Raw genomic sequence first — 9,548 nt, forward strand, 5'->3', positions numbered from 1 at the left:
TGTGTTGTGTTTAGTAATTAATTCTGGCATTACATAGAGCATTAATCAGAGCCAGGGGAAACCAGTCATCACACTATTTCCTGGGCCATATCTGCAAACAGATGTGTGCGCTTGGTAAACATTTGTTCTGTTTAGTAAACATTACTCTATTATGAGTTTTGACTTTTATTTTAAGCCGTGGCCTGTTATTCCTCGAAGCCTCCCCCAGATTGTGCGATAGGGATGGGGGTTGGAACTTCAATAAAGGTCACAGAAAGTTCTGGACAGGGTGGATTTGAATGCCAGGGTTCATGCTTCAGCACTGATAATTTCTCTCTGAATTCACTTCCAGGGGGCTCCCATGTTCTTCCTGTTTACAGCCGAGGCCTTTTCTGCCTTAACAATGAGGTCTTTGTTCTTCTCACCTCATCATATACCCAAAAACGTCTTGCCGCTCCCTCCCACATCCCCTTCTCTCCCCAGCTCCACCCAACACTTTGTCTAACTTCTTGACCCTCGTTCTGCCTGCAGGCAGCCTGTTTAAAATTCAGACCAGTTATAAATGACTGTATTCCTATACCATGCCACCACAAAGATTGATGTTTTCACAGGCTTACTTGTGTGGTTCCTGATCTTGTGTTTGCCTATATTCCATTTTATTGTATATTTGCACCTCCCCAGCACAGGTGGCAAAAACAATCGGATCCACCTATGTTGACCTTGGCATCCTGCCAGAGGGCAGCTGCATTAGGTCCAAGGAATAGCCTCTTATAGCCCACTGGTTCCTAAACTTTCAGGTTCAACCAGCACAAGGCAGCACATAGTGTCAGGTCTTTGTGTATAAACACAGCTCTTAAACATTCCCCTCCTCTGTTCTGCTCCTCCAGAATACCTAAGTAGGAAAGACAGAAATCCCCACTATTTCAATTTCAGTTCAGGTGATTAAGAAGCATCAGCCCACAGCCTACAGCCCTTGAATGGGCCTTGTGCAAAGGTTCTGTAGTCACAAAGTTTCTCTGACCTGAATACAGGCTGCTGTCAGTGCATCAGTGGTGGACAGATTAAAAAGGGAGGATTGCTCCCCTGTCGCCTATGTTCTCTAGTCATAAATGGTCCCTTTCTTTGACATTGAATCATCTGACTGGTTTCGATGCAGATGATTTAAAGGCCCACTGACTGTACACTGTAACGCACACTAAAGACACAGCTCATGAAATTCTCAGGGTCCTCACGCTCCGTGAGATTGCAGATCCTCTCTAATGCTTCAAGTCAATGAGTATGGCACTTGACCTTGTGGCCTCTCTGCTCAACCAAAGACACTGGGAGTACACTCACCGAGTTCTTCTATAGTGTGCTTGTCTATCCAAGCCCCATCCATCGAAAGCAAGATTTCTTCCTGTTTTATTTTATTATTTTTCTTTTATGAATGCCTCACTGTCAAGAAAAACATCTGGCAATGACTGGGGTACCTGTCACCATCTTGTGATGAGGCTAGTTTTTCTTCATCAAAAAAACTTCAGCAGCCAGCATCCAAGAAATTTATGACAGACCTGCAAGCCATAAAGCACTAGAAGGTGAAAAGGCCTGTGAAATTCTTCCTTAAAGACCTGTGCTGGGGGCCAGCAGAGCCCGTGCATCAGTGTACGTATGAATACTGCAACTTCTAAGCAGCAGTCTTCAATGAGAAATCAGGGCTGACAAATAACAGCTCGAAGACCGAGAAACTAAAAACCATTGTTAGTCTTTCCCCTACTTACAGTACAGCCCAGGTCTAAGGGACGCAAAACCTGGAGACTTCTATTCTACTGGGGTCTCTCAGCTTTTGAACAAGAAAAAAAAACAATCCAACAAAAACATTCTTTTTAAGCTAAAGGGAGAGTCTCATAAATTTTCATCAAACCTTTTGAGATGAGAACTTGCACTTTTTCTCAATTTCCTGTGGAAGCAGGTTGCAAAGAAAACTCATATGGGGTACATTCACTCCCTGGGCCTTGTAGCAATCCCAGGTCTGCATACCTGGGGAGTAGAAACAGGAACGGGGCATACCATCAAATATGCCACTGGGAGCTGAAACAGGAAAGCCTGTTGGGCCTGACCACTACAATAGCTTTAGGTGTTTATTGCCCAGCGACCCGTGCTATGTTTGAGTACAGCTTCTGGAATTAGTCTCTCTGAGGAATTCATCACTCACTCCCTCTGTGTTTGGCCCCTGGGCAATGTTTGTGTATGTTCCTTCGATAAGAAAATATAGGGGGCTGTGGAAACAGCAGGGCAACCTAAGAACACAGCAGCATGCATTCCTAAACCATAGCATAGCCATGCTTGGTTCTGAGACATTAGGCCCTTCAACTAGAGCCTCCAGAATGACCTACTCCTTCTGTAGTGATTCAGGTTTTCAGTATTTCAAATAAAAAATGGTGGAATGGCTATAAATCGATCAAATAAAGATTGAAAATCAATTATAGTTAGAAGCCAAAAATGAAGCAAAATATGAAGTACGTTAGAAGCAAAATGTTCTCGTACTAGTTAACTAGGCTCTTTGCTTTGGATATCAGGGCGGCTGAGTAGACCAACCTGTTAAGGCACTGTTCTAGCGCATAGATGGATCCCCTGATTAGGTATTGAATTCAGACCATGCCAGTACCACCTGTGTCCCATGATTGAAGGGCTTCAGTTGACTTGGATGATCACATGTCATTGCACACTAGTGACCCCTACTGGTCAATTGGGCACCCGCAAGTCTGCCTGTACAGCAGCCATGAGCCAATTGTATTCCTCCAATTCATGTCTGTACAAACTTGACTTGCTAACTGTGTTGTGATACAAAGCAGCGGCTGACATTGTAAGCTTCAGAGAGCACAGGCTTGTCTCCTGAATCAATAGTGGAGGTTGCTGCAAATGTGCCTGTAATTTGTAGTTATGAATTCAGTCCACTGGCTCTGGGTGGTCAGTGCTCTCACCTTAAAATGCCAAACCAGCCATTAAAAGTCTTCTAAATGAGTTTAGCATGATGCCCCCATTTCTTGTCTAAATTCATCAGCCTCAACAAAGGCCAAAGCAATCTGCTCTTTCTGGGCTTCATTACCTGCGTGGAAATAGATTAACAGGCCCAGAATAAAATAATGATTTGCACACATTGCACAAACAGACATTGGTTATTCTATAGTCCCTTGAGGCAGGAGGTAGTAAAAATTTACAATAAATAAGCTGTGCAAGATTGTTTTGGCTTGTAAATCTCATTTGCCATTTTTTATTTTTTTGGCAGTACCTGCCATCATTTGTCATATCTGTGTAATTAAATTAAAAAAAACAAAGAACAAGCCAGCATGGGATTGGTACACAAACTCACATAACAAGTGTTTTAAACCAGAGGCCCATACATGTCCAGTGTAAGTCACAGATTCAAAGTACTATTATGACATCATTGCATTACACAAGTGCATGTGTCCATTTGCAATGACCGTTTCGAGGAAGATGGCAATCAATGCATATGAAACAATGCTGGTTGTGTGCATCAGATGCTAAACTTGAATATGTTCACATTTGGAATCTTAACATTATAAACAAACTGACTGATTTTAACAGTAGCCAATTACAGATTAGAGCTGGTTTAAAATTTATTTGGAAAACCATTACAGACCATTTTCTGAAGTATCTGAAAGGGCACTTAGCATATGAGGCTCTTATTTGAACATCAGGACCAGCACTAACTGCTAAATCGGCTTTTCTGACTCTCACCAATTCATTATAAGCACTACAGCACACATTGGGTCATCTCGCCACACAAAACAAAAAATAGTAGACTCTACTGCCTTCCCCAATTATCATTTCAGATCAGAAGTTTAAATTATGGATTTGATTTGCTCTTCTTTTTAAATTTTTAAACCCCCCCAATGGCCATTTGCATTAGACACCATGTTTAATAATAATCATGTTAGTCATAGAGAGGGTAAAGAAGGTTAAACTGCAATTAAAAGGTTTTCCAGCATGGGAATTAACAGACAACATTACAGAATGCTGGTGATGAACAGAAGAAAAAAAGGATGAATTTCTTGCCTATTGTTATGGGCTGGTTTACTGATGGGGTGGTGGATGAGGGAATTTTTTGAAGGATGCATTCTCATGATGTTTGAAGTCAAAATCACTTCATTAAAAAAAAAGCATCATCACTGGGTATGCAATGGAATTCTATCTCATCAAATTTTGTAGCAACTATTAAGACTATTTTTAATTATTGCTTTTATATTATTATTATTATTATTATTATTATTATTATTATTATTATTATTAATAATAATAATAATAATAATAATAATAATACATTGTAAAATTATATTGCATACTCGGTTATATGTATCTACACTGCACATCTAGTGAGGATTATTCATTTTCAAGCATGAGTCTGGCCTTCATTAAGGCCCAAATGTTTAAAACTGGAGTGGAAGCAACTGGCTGCGTATAACAGGGGACTGTGTGTTGTTCTACAGTTCTTTCTCATCTCATTCAAATGGCCTTTCCTGCCTCCCCATTATTAGTCCCACATGGCACATGCTTCCCTGCCCATAAGAGCAATTAGCTTCTCTTTCAGTGGGTAGGTTCACATTAATATCATTACAGTGTAGTTTTGCACACCTTTCATGAATGCCAATATAAAATGAGGCCCGTGTACACGCATAAGGCAGACAGAAATAGACTACGCATGCTCATAAAACTGAAAAAAGAACAGCTAAGAAATAACTATGAACATATCTGGACATGGAATAAAATGAACTGAAGCTCTAAAAAAATATCAGAAGAATATAGTATGAAATGGAATATTAAAAATGTCACTCAAGTCGTGTGTGTGTATGTGTATGTGAACGCGCACATGTACGTATGCGAGTGTGTGTGTGTGTGTGTGCAATGTGCGTTGCATATCCTGGAACTCAGCTGTATGTCATTGGCCATATAGCAGAACTGCCTTTGTTAATAGTTTAAACATATACAGGAAGGCACAGACTGGAATATGGGCAGTAAACATCCTGGAAGAGCAGGTCTATATTTGAAATGTTGCAATTATTTGCTAAGATAAAAAAAAACCCTCAAAAACTTACCACCTTTTATTAAGAAGCTTTTCAATCGCATTGCTTTCCATCCACTGGCTCTGTGACTGCACTCCGCTCTTAAGCAGTCCTACAGGAAATACATTATTTATGCACGGTATGAGAAAGGAGAGAAGAGGTTGATGGGTTTCATTTCTTGTTATTCAGTTCTGAACTGGGGAAACCCCCCAGAGTATGGCATTAAAGATTATTTTGGCAAGAACACATTAGAGTCCATCTTAGCCCATCATTTGCCTGTGTGCCAAACAAAAGATGTGTGCAAGGAAAATGGACCCCTAACCAATTCAGAACCACGAGTATGCTTCACTGTTGGAACCAAGCTAGAACCTGTCTTGACCATATGTATATAGTGCATGGTGATTCATCAGACCATACCACACTGTAACACTGCTCAGTAGTCCAATGTTTGTTCTCTTTGCACCATTGTAAGTGCAAGCATGTGTTGCCAGATGTCATGTTGTTTTTCCTCTGCAACCCAACTTGGCTCTCACCCAAGATTGAATTTTCTGTTAACTGATTTAGAGTTGCTTGCCATGCTCCTCAAACTAGTGCATGGACATTGTGATCCAGGACTGCTCGATGATGTCTTTCCCTCAATGTTCCATGCCAATATCACATTCCTCACGGTTCCTCATAAAACATCAGGAAGTTAAGTCACATTTGAGATATCACTAAAGCTCCTGTCAAATGTTGCCCTGTCGAATCATCTCTCTTTCAAAGTCACAGATGCCGCATCTTCTTTCCATGCTAGCAATAATTATAGGCAACCATTTCATAGTAAACTATGGGCAGCATTTAATACACCACCCTGAGCGAGCTGGGAAGTGAATTACCAAATTAACTCAACATAATTTATGTCTCTCATTCACCTAGGCTGTATAAAAATGTAATACTCATAATAAAGGGGGGAATTATATTGTTTAAATAAATACAACTTCATAGAAAACGGCGCTATATGTGAGCCAGACCCATGAGCCTGTTCTGCCACAGGTGAATGGTGACTTTGATGATCTTGGTCCACTCTTACCAGTTTGCAATGTCCTTCATTCCCTTATGTCCAGTTCACCACCGTGTGACAACTTAATAGGTCAGACGATTCACACCAAATATGGTACTGCACTGAGTTGCGTGTGACTTGGGAATGAAGGCGGTGGCCAAACCACCAATTTGCAGAGACTGAGAGCTGAATGCTCAGGCAGATGGACAGGAGTCCACTGAAGCAAGACGTGGTTCCACAGCCTGTCTGACAATGGGCACAATGGAGCTTTGACCCAATGGATGGGAAAGGGGAGCAAAAAGCTACTGTGACAGCCAGGATCAGAATGCAGATGAGGGGAGATCAGAAGCACTGGGAGAAAGTGCGCTCATTGCTCCCTTCAACCATTACCACCACCAGCACCCCCCCCCCCCCCCCACGCTGTATCCAAATGCCCAACCCCCACTGCCACGAGTCCCTGTTCTCTTCCCTCCTTTCTCCCAGTCCCAGGCTGATCCGTGGTTTTCATCATCTCCAATGACACGGGATGGAATTCTATTCATCGCATTTCCAGGGTTCAAGGGTGTATGCAACATTGCATACACGGGGATGCCTCAGCATTAGCCATTCCATGCCAATCCCATAAAATTGCACATGGTAGCCCCCTCTACACTGAGAATGGCTCTTAAGGTTTAAAATACTTACTGCAAGTGAAAGTACTAAGGCCAAAGGTCGTATAGCACTTGTTTCGATAAAAAAAACAAATGTAAAAATTAACATCAGAGATACAACACCTCCAGGTTAGGAATGTTTCCTCCTCCTTAAAAAATACTGAAACTGGCTTTCAAAAGCCCCCACTGATAGAGAGGCCCAAGTGGCCTTCAACCTTTACAAAGAGCAAAAAGGCCAGAGAAGTCAAGCTCAACGCTCCCAGAGAATTGATGAAATGCAGGCATTAATATCATTAGAAAGCACCAAGGACCAGATTTACGGTTGCGTGTGAGTTACAACAGTAAAAGAGGCACAAAGGGCGTGAAAAAATGTAGGTGGAATTTTCTAACCAGGCATAATGCCTCAAGTTCACAATTAAGAACTGTTTTTCAATGTGCTTCATTGGCCATGTTTCTGAGGGGTATAATGGAAAATAATTTTATTAACAGGCTCAGCCGTGTATTCTGTTTAATTCACAGTCAAGGTCAATATTGCAAGCTTCATATCTGTGCAGAACTTTTCCAGATCTCTGGGCAGAAATGTACTCTTGCATCCTGTTCACTGCATAGCATTGTATGAACTCAACACTGTCGAGGAGCTCAATAAATTGTTTTAATCCACAAAGCACATTCTTCCGTATTTTTTCTTGTTCAATTCACAAACCATAAAATACATACAACATAAATCATTTCACAATATTATCATCTCAAGCACAATAGAGACACCTCCCTGTGGGAGTTGGCTTTGTGCACTTGTAATTGTCACCAGCTCAGGGGATGATAGGGCTGAAATAAATGTCCAAAGCAATTGCTGCTTTTTTCATAATCTCTCTGTCTGGGTTAAGTGATGCGGAGAATTGATTTAAAACCGATTTAAATTAAGAAGGTAATCTTTCTGGTTATTAAACTATTACATGAATTCCCCATTGAAAAATTCAGAATTTATCAAAAGCACAATGTCACACAATGGAATTATGACTTAGTTATTATTATGTATTTAACTTCAGTGCACATGTCTTTTTGATATTGTAGGAACATAGTACATGATATACCAGAAAGTTAACAAGATTGAATTAAATACCTTTAACTTGATATGATCTGCAAAACAACCTAAGGCAACTACATGCTTTGTGCAGAGATTATTACCTCTGAATTTATATCGTTAAAGGTCAGTTTAGCCAAATATTAAAATTTTCTTTTAAATCATTCATGTCATCATATACATGCTTGTGAAAAAAATGATGCACAATGCAACATTTCTATATTTCATATCCATAAATTTAAATCTGAAATGCACCATCCCCACCCTTCATGCAATACTACAATAAGTAGTAAAGGACAACATAAAACAATGTTGAATGTGGGTAAAATTGTCCTTCAAGTAAATCTATTTACATGTAAATTTCATGGCAGATTTTACTTCTAATTTTAAAATACCAATTCAGTGGCTTCATGGTTGGAGCTCTAACCACAGAAGCCTGTGGGTTCAATTCCAAATCCGTTAATTATGATCCTTTAAAAATGATATCTACTGTCTCTCTGTCTAGCAGGTAGCAATAAAAAGAGATGTACTGGGATTAATCAGTCTGCCAACTGCTGTCCTGTTCTTAACTGTACAGAGAGTTGGTTCTTACTATGAAAATGGGGAGTTCCAACCTGCTAAACATCCACTGTAAAGGATTTGTAAAGGACTGCTAAGGATCAGTAAAATGCTTGTAAACCACCCAGGCTTGGATATAATAATAATAATAATAATAATAATAATAATACATTATTATTATTATTATTATTATCATTATTACTACTAATCCTTTACAGTCAGCCCTGCAAACAATGACAACAGAATCTTTCTTTACATCCCATTCAAATGAGCAGCTCTTTAGAATGGATCTTAATTGAAATCAACAGAGATGGGAAATAACACACAGTTATAGGATCCTTTGTTTTCCTTTGGTAATTTGGCTGTGAAAGTCTGATTAGGTTCTGGTCTGGCTTATGCCCTGTGTGTGCTTCAATAACTGGAGCAGAATCAACCTTTTGTTTTTCTGAGACTGGATATTGCTCCAGTGGGCTACCAACAAAAAGCAAAGCACACACAAATTAAACAAAGCACAATGCTGCTCCTGTTGTTACGGATAAGTCCCTATCTCACTCTGGTCTGCAAAATCATTAGCAGATGTTTTGAGCAACCCCACCGAACCCCCCACCCCACCCCCATTTTATAACTGGTCCCAATGCTTCCACCATGGAAAAACAAAACTCGAACAGCTGAGCTCAATTTCATTACACCCTCCCTCCTGATGATGGTCAGTCATGAACATGACCCTGGACCATTGTCTGAGTAAAGCCACAAGGAGCAGCCAAACATTGCTTCCCTCAGGAAAAAGCTGTGAATATCACCATAATAACATAGGAATGTTTGATGTGGGGAATAGGCAGTTTAGCCCATCAACAGTAGGCTTCTCAAGTTACTAAAATATGTGAATGTCTGCAATGTATTGTATTTTATTGATGTTTTTAATTATCATTTTGTTTGGGAAAATGTCAACAATTAGACATACAATGAATGCTACAATACCTCAGCATAGTAACAGCATTTATTTCATAACTGAAGTGATTTTTCAAGTGAGAACTTGTGCCTCCTTGATATAATTCTGTAAAATGTGATATTTGATATTTTTGATATTTTTTCTGATTAGATAGACTTCTGATGGAGTTGCAGCAGTACAGCATGGACTCCATACAGCCTGGCTGCCCTGCGTGTCTGTTGAACCGTGTATT

The sequence above is a fragment of the Anguilla rostrata genome, chromosome 11, assembly GCF_018555375.3.
Source record: "Anguilla rostrata isolate EN2019 chromosome 11, ASM1855537v3, whole genome shotgun sequence".
In the NCBI taxonomy this organism is placed as follows: domain Eukaryota; kingdom Metazoa; phylum Chordata; class Actinopteri; order Anguilliformes; family Anguillidae; genus Anguilla; species Anguilla rostrata.